The sequence below is a fragment of the Salarias fasciatus genome, chromosome 12 (genome assembly GCF_902148845.1).
Source record: "Salarias fasciatus chromosome 12, fSalaFa1.1, whole genome shotgun sequence".
NCBI lineage: Eukaryota > Metazoa > Chordata > Actinopteri > Blenniiformes > Blenniidae > Salarias > Salarias fasciatus.
Genome location: NC_043756.1, coordinates 17,520,196 through 17,536,377, shown reverse-complemented (window position 1 = coordinate 17,536,377; position 16,182 = coordinate 17,520,196). Strand labels below are relative to the sequence as shown.

At 43.0% G+C, this 16,182-nt stretch overlaps 1 protein-coding gene across 1 annotated transcript in view; it reads right to left on the bottom strand.

Moving 5' to 3' along the window:
* Window positions 1-16,182, bottom strand: part of fbxl17 (F-box and leucine-rich repeat protein 17) — a 207,891-nt gene that overhangs the window by 68,306 nt on the left and 123,403 nt on the right. The window lies entirely within an intron of this gene.

Sequence of the window (16,182 nt, the reverse complement as noted above, 5' to 3'; positions counted from 1 at the left end):
TTTTAAAATTGGCAGAAACAAATATTCCTTGAACATTTGTTCACCAAGTTTTCAATGCAAAGTCATTGACTAACCAGAACCGAAACACTAAACAAGTTTTGCTTGATCGACATATGATTCTGTTCTTTGTGATTTTCCTGACCGACACAGAGGCTAAAATCATGCTTTAAAAAACAAAAAACAAAAAAAAAACAAACAAAGAAACAAAAACAAGGCGTGCTCCTCACTAACATAAAATGTTAGTTATCCCTTGGCTGAGCAAATAATGTGTTGAATACTTGTGAGAATAAGCAACTATTTAATAATCTCCCTGAAGAATCCTTAAGTCCGAGACGCTGGTTCTATTATTTCATATAAACAGAGGGGGAAAAAAAAAACACCTCATTTTTAAAAAGAGAACTTAATCATGTTCCAGTGATACCACGGCAGCTGCATCACTGCTGATTTATCTTATGATTAATGAAAACATTTAGCAGGATCTTTGCATGAAAATGAGGCTTAAAGGTTTGATAAGTTACGTAGGGAAGCTAAGGGAAAAATGCCACTGACCAAAGAGCCTCTTTGTTTTATAAACATCCATACTTCAATATGCGAACTAAACTTATTTCCAGACCATTAAACTCTTAAATGACTTCATTACTACTGTAAAGATGAAAAACAAAAAGTTGTTTCCCAGAAAAATATTGTCGGTTACCACTTATCTCGAAACATAACTAATATTAACATACTCATCTTAATAAAATGTCAATTGCAGGTAATAAATATCATGAATCCTTGTAAGCTAAGATCAGCTTTTGAACACGTAAGTGATAAAGCAGCACAGTAACCGATCAATGTTGAAAATACTGAGGCTGTGAAAAATGGGCTTTTGAGTCAAAGCTCAGATAGTGAAGCAGGCTCCTTTTAACCTTTATTTGTGTGCCAAGAAGCCCTCGTGGGTCCCGTACACTTAATAAAACACTAGTAAAACCCTTCAAAAGTCACTCTGTACATCCTTTATAAAGTGGTCATGTTGCAGCCTTAACCACAGGTTGAAGATCCAAAGAAAAAAAAATATTGCTCCAACAATTACTGACCAACGAGCAACATTTTTTATTTGAGCTCTATAAAAAGCACTGAAAGCTCAGAAACAAAGCACGGCGCAGGGCAAGTAAGTGGCTGTGACTGGATCCTGTGTGTGCAAGAACATGAAACACAGCTGTGTGTGTGAGTGTGTTATACGAGTGGCGAAATCTGATCAAGTGATCAGTGATCACCCTTTAATCAAGACTCACTATGTGATCAAACCTCATTTGTTTTCTGAGGATGTTGAGGTGTGAATATACTGCTGGAAAGCAGCAAACACTGTTACTGTACTGAAATAGATTCCTCAATCAACTCCTCTTTGGGTATTTCTAGTTCTGCCTTTTAACTCATCAGTTGAAGAAAGACACCTACTTCCGTCTTCTTGCATTCTCAAAATTGAGCTCTTGCTTGTTTTTAAGCTATACATGTAAAACTTGACAAGACAGAGAGGGAACATCAACCACGGAAAGAAGGCACCGAGTCTGTGACAGAAAAAAACCCCCAAAACATTTGTGTTTCAGAACTATTTGAAGTCATTATGATAATTCCAAGGTGCTGACACACATTTAAGGAGTTTGGACACCACACAGTGTGCAGAGCCTGTTTTCTAACAGGCAAATGAACTATGACAAGCAGGTAATGAACTATTGAACAGGTCAAGATGGAAACTGTCTTTGGCTCCAGACTCACGTCGAACAAACGTTGTATAAAGCAGAGTTAGACTTTTTAGAGCCACATCTGTTGTCGCCATTATCCCTGCATCTTGTGTTTGAGCGCTCCCTTTTTTTAATTTTAATGTTCCAGTGATCACACGAGTTCACGGGATTGATCATTGATCCTCTCATTTATACAAATTTATGCCAGTAGAAAAAAAACTTTGGCAGACTTCCAAGCATACGGAACCCAGTCGTGTAAATGAAACCCTGAAGTCTCAAAGAGCCTAAACAGTTAGACGCGAGACGTCGGACGGCAAAGTGTTTGTGTGCCTGCGCCATTACGCTGAGTGTTGTTTGCGCTCGCGGTGAATGCGCGCATGTGTCTCGCAGAGGTGAAGCTAATCTTCTTTTATGCAGCACAGCCAGAGGTATCCAAGCAGACAGGCAGCGAGGGGAAGAATGGCAACAATACTTGAGAGAAACAGAGGTCCGCATTTATCACAAAGGCTGCAGACAGTCTTGCAGCCAAGCAACATGTGTAGCGCTTCTCTTTAGCTAGCCGATCACAATGGGGCAGGAACAAAGCCGCTGCTGGGAGAATGGCTGTAGGTAGGTACACTAGCGCAGCGCCGACCAACACAAGCCTCCGTCTCATCCCGTTCCTCACTCGGCCCACAATTACATGGCTGTCTGGCCACACAAAAGGAGCAGGGAAATAGAAATGGATGATTTTCGTAAGAAGAGTGTGAAAAAAGAAAGAAAGTAGCCATGAAATATATAAAGAAAAGCAGTTGAAGGTCTGGGGAGAGGTTGAAAACATAAAAGGAGGAGAAGGAGGCGGCAGCGGCGGTGACAGACAAGACTTCAGACTTCCATGCCTGTCTTTAGACTTAATGAAATGGAAGGGCGGAGCAGCGGAGAGGAGGAGAGCCAGGCAAGACAGGGTTTATACTACTGTGGAGAACGCTCTTGCAAAATGATTCTCGTTGTAAATTTTCTTTATATCGCCCATAAATCCATAAGCAAGAGTAAGAAGGCAGAGCTGTGTTTCCTCAGGCAATGTGCAACACTGAGTTTCTGGAATCTCCTGAGCAAAAAGAAAAGAAAAAAAAAGTTTTTTTCATTGGGTAATATAAATGGTTATAAAAATATCCAATACCTCAAAAGAGCTCTTCAGTAAGCAAATACTTGATATTGAAGAGAAGCAACAATCTTAAAATGAAGAAATGCAGCTTTTATTGAATGAGAAGGAGCGTGCTCACTTCTCAAATAGCTGATCTGCGTCTAATATGTGCCGACCTGGACCGTCTGGCTGCTGAGATCAGTTACAATTAAAACCGTTTTTCTTTTTTTAAATTAAAAACAACGACTAAATCGCATCAAACTTCACTTTTATCTTGAAAAGTTACTTTTCTTATGTAAAACGTGACCACATTTGAATTTTATATATTCCTTTTATTGCCTATAACCAATTTTTTTTCTGGTGCAGTAAAAATTAACTTCATAACATCTAATAAAAATCTCACTGAACAAAAAAAAAAAAAAAAAATAGTTCAGCATTATCATATTTTTATGAGGAGCTGCGCTTGGCTGTCAAATAAAACACAATAGATGCAATTTACTGCAGCATATTGAAAAGCAACAAGAAATTTCATCGCATGTTGGGCCCCATCTTAAGTTTGCTTTTGGTTATGTTGAACTAACGGCTGAGGATGCACGATGGCCTTTCCGTCCCTGTTGACGCGGGTGTATCTATTTGTGTGCGCTTGGTGCTTAAATGTGTGTAACTTCCAGCCGTCTGAATCGGGGTCTGCTTCGGCAATTAGGGCCTGGATGATTTCCCAGGCTAGCCTGCCGCACTCGTTGCTCGAATGAGAATCGCATTCCTATTGTGCTCCGCCGCCGTTAATCATGTTTTCAAACGACTCTGCAAAATGGCAGGGCATTCCAGCAGCTTGTCATCGGGCCGGCTCAAAAATGTGCCGATGGGGTCATAACTGAAGCCATAAATGTACATCATCCTCGGCTTTCCGGCTCAACCTGGGCTCTTTTTTTTTTTTCCTTCTTCTTCTTCTTCTGTTGTTGTTTTGTCTGTGAAAGGAGAACCGAGGCCCAAATGAGCACATTTTGCAGGCCGAAGCAGAAGCACCGAGGCTGTTATGTGAGGGACCGCGTCCTCTCATCCTGAGGGAAATTTGCTCTTTAAATGCTCTTTAAATAAAGTAATTTCTCCTGCTGTAATTGCAGGTTAGAACAGTTTTAAAACTCCGGTAAGTGGCAAAGAAAACAGCAGGAATCATACTCTGAGCTGCCGCACGTAAAGTAATACTCAAAATTGCGTCAGACTGTCAAAGATGTTTGGTACAATCTGTAAAGTCACGGCTGTTACTACCAACAATATCTGCCAACAATTTCAACGTCTGCAGAAAAAAAAAAAATAAGCGTCACTTACAAAACGGTCGATTCATCTATCAAAAACCGGAGACAAAAAGCCAAGTAAGCACTTTGCGGGGTTAAGTAGCAGTTATTTACTTGAAGTTCATCCAAATGGACAGCCTGTTGCCTTGCCAACACTGACGGTCCGCCGTGATCTACATACGCAAACAGCATTTCGAGGCGGCTTCCCGGGCGCCGGCAGAGAGCGAACCGGCCTGACACCCCTCGCACGTCCTCTCTCTGCTTCTCCTCGCTGCGCCCAAGCAGTTTCCCTGAGGGCATGCAAGTGAGATACTCACCTGTAAATGAACAACCGGGTTCTGTAACGCAATGCCATCCCGCTATCTGCCTCGGCGGTCAGCCCTCTGCAGCCACGACACAATAAATAGCTCAGGAGAAGATGAGCATTGCCCCATGGCAGATGGCGATAACGCTTACAGCCTCAGGTCTGAGTTGACACAGTGGTGTGCGTGTGTGTGTGTGTGTGTGCGCGCGCGTATGTGTGTGTGCACGCAGGAGAGAAAGTTGGTGCATCTCTGCCTGTGTGAGACAAACAGTTAAGTTATAAATGGTTCCCCAGGACTGGGGAATAAAAGCAGCTTTCTGGGTGACTCTGTTACTTCCGAGACACAAGGTCAGCAAAGAGCAGGAGGAAAATGTCTTCAAGTTGCTCTGCATGCTACTGCCGTATTCCAGTTCTTCATTTATGGTTTCCATCTGGCAACTTCATTTAGGTTTCACAAAGAGTTGACACAGGGTAATCTGTGATCGATTTCAAGAAACTGCATATCACATGTTGCATTTTTATGGTGCAATTAATCTCCTGTTCTGGTATCCTTACAAAATAATTTTAATATTCCTAAACCTGGTTTCCTCCGGGTCGTCTGGTTTCCTCTCACAGTCTAAAAACATGGATAGACAGATGGATTCCTGATCCCAAATCACTTTTCTCAGATGAATTTTCACTTTTGTCAAATGGTTGAACAAGAACTTTTTACTGAGAATATATAAAACAAGAATCACAATACTGGCCTCATTATGAACATCTTGGGCTGAAAATTAGGGACTTGTGATATTGAAGTGACCATTACTTTATCTTCTTTTAATGATTTTATCAATTTTCCCTCAAAACAACTAGACTAACAGGACAAAGTAATAATAATGATAAAAAAGGAGTTCTATATCTGTTTTTTCTTTCCTGTGAAATTCTGTAAAAGCATATATAATAGTACTGCACAGTGAATAAACATGATTTCTCTGTAGATGTTCATATAACCAACGAGTTTGAGCTAATAACAGCCTTGTTTCAGGCGCTGAAGGAAACAGCCAGTCTGACGGTGATAAATTGAGGCGAGCGCGGCCCTCAGGGCTGCATACTGTAGCTCCTCTGCTCCGCGTCCACATGCGGAGAGAGGTGAACTATCATGATGTTTACCGATAGGCCTGACACAGTGGCACACGGCGTACACCCTCCGCCCACTCAGCCGTGGCTAATTGCCCTGCACTTTGATTACCGCCATCTATTTTAATGAGAGCTTATCAAGGCATTCTCTCCTGCCCGTTTTCTCTGTCAAACACACATGCAGACACGATAAACATACACAAGCTTGTGTGCGCACGCCATTTGGACGCGCATACACAACAGAGAAAATAGAACAATGCTGCACGCCGTGTTTGTCCCGGTGGCAGGAAATTGGAGGGTGTTCATTAGGCTAATGGATATGAAGAGGAAAGAAGATGGGGGATGAAGCGGGAACAGTGGTGGGGAGGGCGGGATTGTTGATGGAAGGGTGGGAGGGCACAGAATCCTACCACAACAAATTTTCCACGATGGCCCCAACAAGTCATACTGCAGCATGTAATTTCCTTGCTACTACGATAGAGAGAGGAATGCTTCAATTACAACGGAATGGCTTTAATTACGGCGAATTTGCCTCATAAGTCGGCTCCTGTTGAGAACAAACGAGCTGTTGCGTTTCTGGTGCGAGCGCTCGCTGCTCCTGCAGCTTGGTCGGATGGACTCGGCTTCATTAGGCGCACTGGTTTACCAGCTCACACACCAGGATGACGAAGCCTAATCAATGGACTCACACTGTTCTAAAGACTCTGGAAGAGCGGGAACAGTAGACACCGAACTGGACAGACTCGCTGATCGATGGTGAAAATGTGTGCTTTGCAGCATGGCTTCCGCGATCCCTTTATTTTCTTTTTTTTGCACACACTGTGGCTTCTGTCGTTCGCTGTATTACTCTACTGAGAATTAACCAAGTGAACGCGCTATGGTCCCACAGCTTGTGAAGCTAAAAAAAAAAAAAACATTAAGGAAGGGTGTACATAAATATCAAGTGAGAGAAAGAAAGGAGACAACACAGAAAGGAGGAGGAGGAGGACGCATTAGTGGGCTCAAGCGCGACAACCGCACTACAACCACAGCTATGCCAGATCACACTGACACACTCTGTCTCATCATTTTACGAGACGTTAGTCGTCCATGAAACCACTTCAACATGTCTAGTATAACAGTCATCGGTGCTGCCACACATACACACAGAAAGATTGCTTAGTTGGAAAATGGTGTTCCAGGAAAACCGAGCTCCAAATGAGGCCAAGAGGAGGTCGCCGCAGCGCGCTGGAAGACAACAAGGTGAAGAAATTCGGTGAAATATTTGTGTGCGTGCAAGCGTAATACTAACTCTTGTCGTTCGCGCCAGCATCTCACCCCACGGCGAAATTCACCGTCTCCTCGTAACCTCTACCCAGAAACCTCAAAGACCAAGACTCATCGACAAAATAGAGGTAGTCTCCTGCCAATTGCTCTTCCACAAAGCCCTAAACTAGAAGTTTGCCGGCACAAATTCCTTCCACAGCCAGGTCTAATGGAAGCAGTAATCCCTCTCTCCTTCCCGTCCTCACACCGACTGCACATTATCACTGAACTGTCCTCTATGATTTACAACATAAAGCGGCTTCTGAACCCTATTAACATCATCGTCCCAATAAAACACATGGCACACGACAAATAAACCACAACAAAATCCATAAATGTATTGGTCCAAACATAAGACAGGTTTTTCAGTTGCACATACATTAAGCCTAGCTGCTAATCCAATCATTCCTTCCATGAGGGACATGAGAGACAAACGTCCTAATGAGAAACTGGTGGCTAAATAGCCACGATGGTAATAACAGTGGGAGCGTCTCTCGGAGCAGGCGTTTGACTATGGTGACACACGACCATTAGGTATTCATGAAAACAGATGTTGCTCGGCTCATAAGCTCATTGGCCCAAACACCCCCTGAAAACGCCAGTATGCTAAATGAATTTCTCAACGGAACACGTGTTTGATCCCACGCCAAGAAAATATAGGGATATTTTCCTTCTATATGGGCATGAGGGAGAGGAGTAGATCGTGGGAGGGGGAGGGGGGGGGGGGGGGGGATGAGGTGGCAAAAGACGCGATAGAGTCTATCCCCCCCATCAAAGCCACCGTTTTCTTTGCCTCATACACTCTTCATCATCACATCTCTTCCTGCTCGTACCCACAGACGCGACGTTTAGCACGGACTGAACAAAACAAAATCCTATTAGCTTGATAGCAAAGTGAATTTGCTGAGGCGCTCTCGTAGCAGCAAACACTCCTAGTGGCTTATCACAAGCAAAGCAGGCAGGGCTGAGAATGGGGTTTAGCATCTAAAATATACACTGTGTATGATTTACTGCATGAGATATTTGACTTAAAAAATAGATTTGTGTCTCAGAAGTGAATTCATACTTTTTAATTTTGTTTATTATTTATGTTTATTGTTTGTTCCTGTAATTAGTTTTCAGTATGGACTCTGGCACGTTGGGACTTTCTAGTCATTTTTCTTCTCACACTTTATTACGAGACATATTTTCTGAACTATTAATGTCAAACGGGAACCTTATTTACTGTCTGCTGCAGTTTTCAGCATTCAGCTGCTTTTCTCTGAATTGAAAGTGCTTGGGCAAAAATCTATTTGGTAGAAAATGTAGGTGTACTATAATCTTCACTAAATCTCAACCTTCTATACTTTTATTCGCAACATTTTCAAAGGAAGGTAAATCACGCTCTCATGTATCCATTCTGTCATTTCCTCTGAAGTTTGAAGTCACCTGAAAACTACCAAGAACAGGACGACGCAGCCAGATGAGAATTCTTTGTTCTCTTTACTCTCCGGGACGATTGATGCCAACGGGTTCATCCTCACAAAGATCTTTCATTTAGCCTGCCGAAGAATTGACCAGAACTGGTGGTTTTCGAGAGACGGAATGAAGAAGACAAAGTAGAAGAGGAACAGGCTTTAATAGATGCTGTTGTTGATGGATGTGATTATAGCCTCTTCATGCTGCCCATCTATTCTCTATAGATTCCAGATGATAACAGTGCTTAGATCGTTTCTTTTTCCTCCCCCCTTAATCTTTTTTTCCCTTCGCTTCACCTACTTTTCACCCCCCTTTTTGAACGTCCCATCTCTATGCTCCCATTTTTCAACTTTTCTGTTTGTATTTATCTCTTCCTACTCTTGTCTTATTCTTTCTCTCTGGTCTCCCCTTTCTTTGCTTTCCAAAACCCCGTGTGCCTTCTTTGATTCCTTCCTCTCCATAACACCGTCTTCTTCTCACAATGTCTTCCCCTCTGCCCTCCTCATTTGCTACACGGGGAGCCAGAAAACCACATCACAAATCCAAGGTCTGCCTTTCTCCATCGAAGTAAAAAAAAAAAAGCCTCAGACTATCCTTTACTATCTTTTTCTCCTTACCACAGTCTCTGATCCTTTCATGAACACCATCCCAGTGTGCTTCTTTACAGTTTACAACAGCGTTCTCATTTCCAAAGTTAAAAAAAAAAAGAAAGAAAGAAAGAAAAAAAAAAATCCCCCAACGGGTGGTACATGTTTGCCTCAAAACACATTAGCAGTGTCGAATAAAATGCTATGACAAATGACAGGAGACTAACAGTGGGGATCCTGCTGGTCATTCAGCCAGCCAGCGGAAGCACTGGAGTGCGCTCCACCACAAACACTGAGGCTCAAAGTGAAACCAATCCTCCAGTGCCATACAATATCTCCCTTAATCTTACTCAAGCTCCGCTCATTACACACTCAGCATGGGCCGGAGACAGGCAACACGGGGAGCGGTGCGGCTGGGGTTTGCGAGCCAACTGTGTGCGAGCGTGTGTGCCGGCGCAATGATGTGGTATCGCTATCACTGCGAGGCGAAGCCACAGCGAGAGGGTGTGTAATACGGCATGACATTGTACGCAGATCAAGTCGATTTATAGTCCGTATCATCCCTTCCAATAAGAGCTACAACCATAGAAAATGTTAATTTCCACCTCCATAAACAACCAGGATAAGCATCGGTGTGACGTCGGCATGTCTGTGATTACATAAGAATCCACATACCCTGAAACTTACAGTCACTTGAACAGGCCGGTGCAGAATTGCTTGCATGTGTGTGAACAGAAATGTGTGTGCGCAAATGAAACTGATTCTGTACAGGTCCCCCTTTTTTATGCAGGTAGTAAAAAAAAAAAAAAAAAAAAAACGCCGAACCATGATTCATTCATCACCTCTGCCACGAGAGCTGATGTCATCCCGAGTAAATTCAGACAATCCTAATTGTGCGGGGTGATAATGCATGCACATAAAGTCCAACGTATTTCAAGCCGCTATAATACGCTGCGTAATCCAACTCCTTTTCAGCACTCTCCTGCATCCAGCTCGTAATCAAGGACGAGTGGAGAAAAGGCTCTGCCAAAAGCCATAGGGTTGGTCTGAAAAACGCAGTCAAAATATGAACATTTGTGCACAAAAGAAAAAAAAACTCTTCTCTGCATACATTGTTCTCTGAAGCAACCATGTGCGCCTACACGTGTATGGAGACTCAACCCAAATCAGCAGACTGGAGGGTTGGAGTGGTGCGGCTCCCATTCTGCCAGTTCAGTTTTATGTCTCGGCTTCGATACAAATCCACACAGCATGGAAGCTCACTCCACCACCTGAGGTATCTGTGTGTGTGATTACGTATGTATGTATGTGTGTGTCTGTATACGTGCGTTTCTGAATGACTAATCCACCACCTGTTTGTGAGAGCGCAAAGCCAAACTCCATCCACTTTCAGAGGGTGCACTCGGATGTTTGTATTCAGCGTTCAAAGTTTTTTTTTTTCTACGTGTGTGTGTGCGAGCACAAGCAATGCATATGAGTGTGTGTAATCCATTCAGTTGAGGCCGCTCTTCATTAATCAATTTATTGAGAGGCAGCTTTGGGAATGCAGCTTCTCTTTCACTCCTTCACATTAAAAATTCTCACTGAGATCTTTTCCTCCTTCCACCAGCTCACATAATCCATCTTCTGGGCAGATCAGGTCACACACACACACACAGCAACAAGGAAAACACAATGACAATCACTGGCTTGAGCCAGACATGTGCTAAGATTATTATAATGTTCATCTGAACATAAAAAGTGGTGTTTTCATTCAAATCCTAACATCAGAATGCCTATTTGTCTGCATGGGTGATCTAAAGTCTATATTTTGAAGGCAATTTGTAAAATTACATTTCCAATCGTTAAACATTCTGAGCACTGATGGAGCTGAGGTACAACGAGTCTGTAAAAGAATGGCAGATGGTCTTTACTTCGTATTTTTGAAATTATGCAACTCAACACCTCTAAAAGCCACGGGCCAATCTGTTCCACCGCATGTCCTAGAACCTAAACTTTTCTCATTTCTGATGAAGCCCATGGAGAGAACATGACAAATGCAGCAGAACAATGTCTTATCTCATCTGACGTCCCGACAACACGGAAACAAACATGAACTGGCAGCCAATCAGACGGCCCATCTGCTGTTCTGCCTCACAGTGGTTGGACTGCTCGACAACTGATGAAGGGATAATATCTGTGAGGGACACACCCCGAAGACGGTAACAAAGAGGAGGGGGCTGAGGAAAAGGGGCTCGAGAATCTGAATACAGGGAAAGTGGAATGGGCAGCAGGATGGCAACCTTGGGTTATTGGAGTGGTGGAGGCATGCGATGCAGCCACGCAGGGAAGACCGGGAAATGTAATTCAGGGAGGCTGTCTGGATATGACATCTCTGGGAGCTATTCAATCTGCAGCCAAACCCTCAAGTGGTGCCTCGCCTGGCATGGTGGCAGGGAGGTTACGACTGTGAGCTCACTGCCTGTCAACCCCACTACACCCTCTGTGGAGGAGAAGGGAGGAGAGGGAGGGGAGGGGCGGAGGCAGGAGGGCAACAGGAATACGAGAATGACAGAAATATATTTATACACTGACAATGTAACTAAAAAGGTGCAGCCAAACATAAACAAGATTTAAAGGGGGTGGGTAAATATCTGGGAGGGAAGGCAGAGCCGAAAGCCAAGGCGATGGAGGCACAGCGAGCCGAGGCTCTGCGGAATGAATGGGGAGAAAGTAGGAGGAAGGAAAGGCGGAGCGGGCGAGAAAGTAATCCAGGCGCCGGCTGTGATTCTTCTCTGTCAGGCACGGCTCATGCAGAACAGCGGTAATTGACAACAGTGGCTGACATTATTTCTCGGGCCACTCTATTCATTACAGAACCAAAACAATCCTCTCCCGTCTCTTTATTGTGCCTTAAGAAACACATGGAGCAATGTCAAACAGAGGATATCGCATATGATAAAACATTATACTGTACAGAAGACTCACAGTGTTGGAGCTTTCGGTCAAAAACCGCAATGGTCAGACAGACAGAGTTAATTTAATTCTTGGAAGGAGAGACCGAAAGAAGGAATGCGGCAGTTCAGGATATATGATAATCACCGCGACAAACAAACAAAGCAATTAAAAAGTAAACAAAGAACTAAATCAATGACTGCATGCAAGTGAACCTTAAAATTAGAAAGTCCAATAACAAATGAAAGCTCACCAAAACCGAAGCTGCGGGGGGCTTTGGCAAAATAGTTTTTAGTTACACTCTCCGAGTCGTAAGTGGCAGTTCGAAGAGTTCCTCTTTTTATTTGTAGGAAATTCAATACTCTGTAGTCCATTCAGAAGATCAACACCTGGCTGAATGAATTAAAAAAGACTAAGATGTAACTGAGAAGTACACTCTCACCAGACGTGTTGATTTTTGTATTCCTCTCGAGAGCGATTTGATGCACAGTTTATTCAAACTACCTTTTCAATAATGCTCATTGTGCAGTCTTGGACCGAAGCAATGGTCTGAGAGTTTCAGGCTGAGTGGATATTATTCTGGCCGTGGACACTGGACATGCTCCAAACGAACACTAGGAAATTAATCAAACAAAGTCAAGGCCTAACATTCATAGATGTAAGGGTGAACTCACACAAGATGTATAGTCGCATTTTACAATGAGTCCTCAGTCCATCTGTTGAAGATTGGAAGTGCGGTAATATTGGGTTGTTTGTCCATCTAGTATGCTGTATTTTCCAGACTATAAGTCACACTTTATCAATTGTTTGGCTGGTCATATGAATTATATCAAGAAGCGACTTCTATATCAAAATGTATCACTACCTCCATTTGGAGACGGCCAAATGGTGCTGCGTGACAGCAGAATTCTGCTGTAGTAGCACAGGAAGAACTTCCATTATGACCGTGTTTGCCAAAATTAAAAAGCAAAACATTAACAAAAAATGTTAAAATATGAAGATGCAAACCGAAACACTTCATCAGAAAGAGTTTAAAGTGTGAAGACTAGTGAGGAGCTGAGAAACTGTTACTGTGGATGACATCGAGAGCTGGAGTAATGAATTCACAGGTGAGTTCTCAAACTCATCAGCAGTGCGGTTTGGTCTGAGCATGGAAAAACTCCGGCTTAGTCCAAAAGATATGGTATACCTACACCCACGGCTCAAGATGAGCACGTTCCAACCCGCCAAATAGGAGCAGGAAAGAGTTTTTCGGCATTTAACTCAACCAATTCCATCAAGCATGGCAGCAGGTGGGAATTTTCTCTCCACCTCAGAAATTGAGAATCCCGCAGGAACATTGTCACATTGTAACAGCGAATGACTGACTACAAGTCCTTGAGCATTGGCTGCACACATGATTGCTTCTTGGTCTTCTCATTGGTGAGTTCAGGGCACGCCTCGTCACATCAGCAGCAGCGTGGACAGATTACAAGTTTGGATTTGAGAAAAATGTGCAAGTTGGTGATATGTGATACCACAGATTATCTTTTGGTGTCAGTGTGTGGGATGTGACAGTAAAAGAGGTATGCACCATCAACTAGTTGACTGATCAATTAATTTATCACATCCAGTGTCCATCAGGGATGCTTTGTAAATAGTTGCATAGAATATTTCCAATTCAATATAAATGTCAACATAATGTTGCTGACTGCTAAACTCTCACATCTGATCATTCTTAACACAAAAACAAATAAAATGTTTTGTGTAATAGTAATTAATTCAGTTACCAGCATTAAAATTGTAAGGATTGCCATCATTGCTTTGGGCATTAACTGCAACATTGTAATCAACTTTAATCAGACAATAACCTAATATCCCAGCACCGCATTTTAGTTTTGTTTGTTAAAACTGAACCCCTAAAAAATCGTAATCCGTCCTGTAACTAAACAGGGCTGCTGACAGACTTTTTTTGAAACAAAATGGAAAAACGATGTGTCTTCAGCCTCAGCCCCCAACTGTAAGGATCTATAAGCGAGCTCTCAATTTGAAATAGCTGGTAAATCTCATAATATAGTCTGAAACTATCATAACTGATTGTGCACTGAATATTTTTAAACTTTCACTTTGTTGTTATTACACATGAAATAACCTCAAATGTAAAGTGTGCATTTCAACAAAACTCTTTGGAAAAACGTATCATTTATTCTCGAAAGCTTTAAATATTAAATCATGCTGTATGGAAAAAGGGACCAGCTTTTTTCCGTGCACCTGCACTAATGAAGTTCTGCTGTGGAGGCCAACAACGCATTCTGAAAAATCACTCATCTCCAGTTTAAAGGGCATGAAGAAGGGTAGCCAACCTATCATGGCAGCATCGTAGTTTGGCTCCGCTTGTTCATGCTTCAACTGCTCTGGTTTTGTCGAGAAGCCGACTGTAAAGAGCCATTTTTTGTGAAGTATTTTCGTGGAACAATTCCTGAACACTACATCGGTATGGGGTCAATAAAGAACATATCCACACACATGTAACCAATATCATGAATACCAGCAGAAAGCAGCTTGTTTACAGTGAACTGACATCATGAGGCTGAAAGGAGATTTTTTTTTTTTTTTTTCCAGGAGTTAACAGTTCATATGCTGCTGTCCGAGTCTTTCATGTCCTTTCGGCCTCCCTTCTGTCTCTCCAGATGGCTTCCTGATCCAACAGCAGCTCCTGAAGAATCTTATCAGTCAAGTTATGACTTCACTGTCTAGTCCTTGCCAGTCACCATTCACAACCTCCGAGATGGGCGATTACAGCGCGCCATTGGACACAGCTCAAAATATCTTTTATCGCGCCCATTCATTCACACATGCATACAGATGGAGAAATTCGGAGACGCACAAAGACGCACAAACAGAATCACTCATTCTGCCTTGCTCTGGCAGAGACACACTCGTCTACTATTTCATCCCAAAGAGACTGTACGCATTCAAACAAACAGAGGAGAGGGTTATTGTCCGAATGCAATTATCTTGTACTGTCCATCTCGCTGACTGCTGTGGGACAAAGGGCCCTCTGTTGATGGGGCGAGCAGTGTGTGAATAGGAGGTTAGACATCCTTGGCCTTTTCCATGGCTGTGGACATTCAATCTGCCATCCACACATCCCAGTGGATCTGATAACACTAAACAAACCCCAGAGAGAGGGGGGCCAGAGAAAAAGCCAGACGCTAATGGCTTCGGTATTGTGTGTAAATCCTCTCTTATCTTCCTGCTCTCTATGTTAAGAGACTGGTCAAGGGCAGTGGGAAAGAATCAACTCCATAACCACAGTGTTGTTTGTCACTGTTCACCTCGATGTAAACAGTTTGGAGGAGGACACAACCGTGTGGCGGCGAGCGCTCGCCGAAAAAAGGGCGACGTGAAATTTCAGAAACGAAACAAACACTCCTACACACACAAATGAGGGATTCACACAGCTCGGTATCCAGACGAGTGCCAGAAAAGGCTGACCTGGCATTAGGCTGGAGCTAATTATTCTCAGCCTCTCAGATTCTCCCATTAGACTTCATCTCAAATACGCACAAGTGAACACACACAGACACACACACACACACACACACACACACACACACACACACACACTAATTGTGGCGCTGATTCTCTCTTTAGCGCTGTCTTGTCTGCGTCTCGTGGCGACAGAACAGTAAGAGGGAGAAAATGAGAAGAAAGGTAAAAGGAGCGAGGACGGGAGGAAAAGAAAAGACATGAAGGATTATCCTCCTAATCCCCACGTCAAATTATAGGGGAGGATTAGCTCCTAATACATTAAGAGTACAGTAGGAACCTGCTTCCCTTTTTTCCCTCCACTTTTCCGCTCTTCCTTTTACGTCACTACAGAATTTATAGCTTTCTTTAAAATAAATAAATTGGAATTATTATTATTGTTGTTACTATTACTGTTATGCCTTTGGTCCAGTGACCGCCACAGATGAGAGTCACTGCAGTTTAAGGGTAGTTTGTTCATCAGATTATCAATAATGACATATATTCACTGTCACTTGAAAACAAAGCTTTTGAACTTCAATAATCAAAGGTCAAATGTCAAAATGCAAAGACGCAAAGCACCTGGTGAATTAACCAATTCATGAACCGAGACATCTCGGCTCCAGGCTCCAAAACACAGAGAAGGGAAAAGGTCTGGAGCAGCAAGAATGGCCTGAGAGCCGAGGCATGGTGGAGCTGGGTGACACCTTTTCGACAGGTTTCAAGCCTTTGAGCTGTCAGAGACTGGCAGTCTGGCTGTCTTCTCTGTAAACTGACAGCAAATTCAAGGGTCTCTTAGGTTGCTTCCTCTGGGAAAAGATCGGTCATG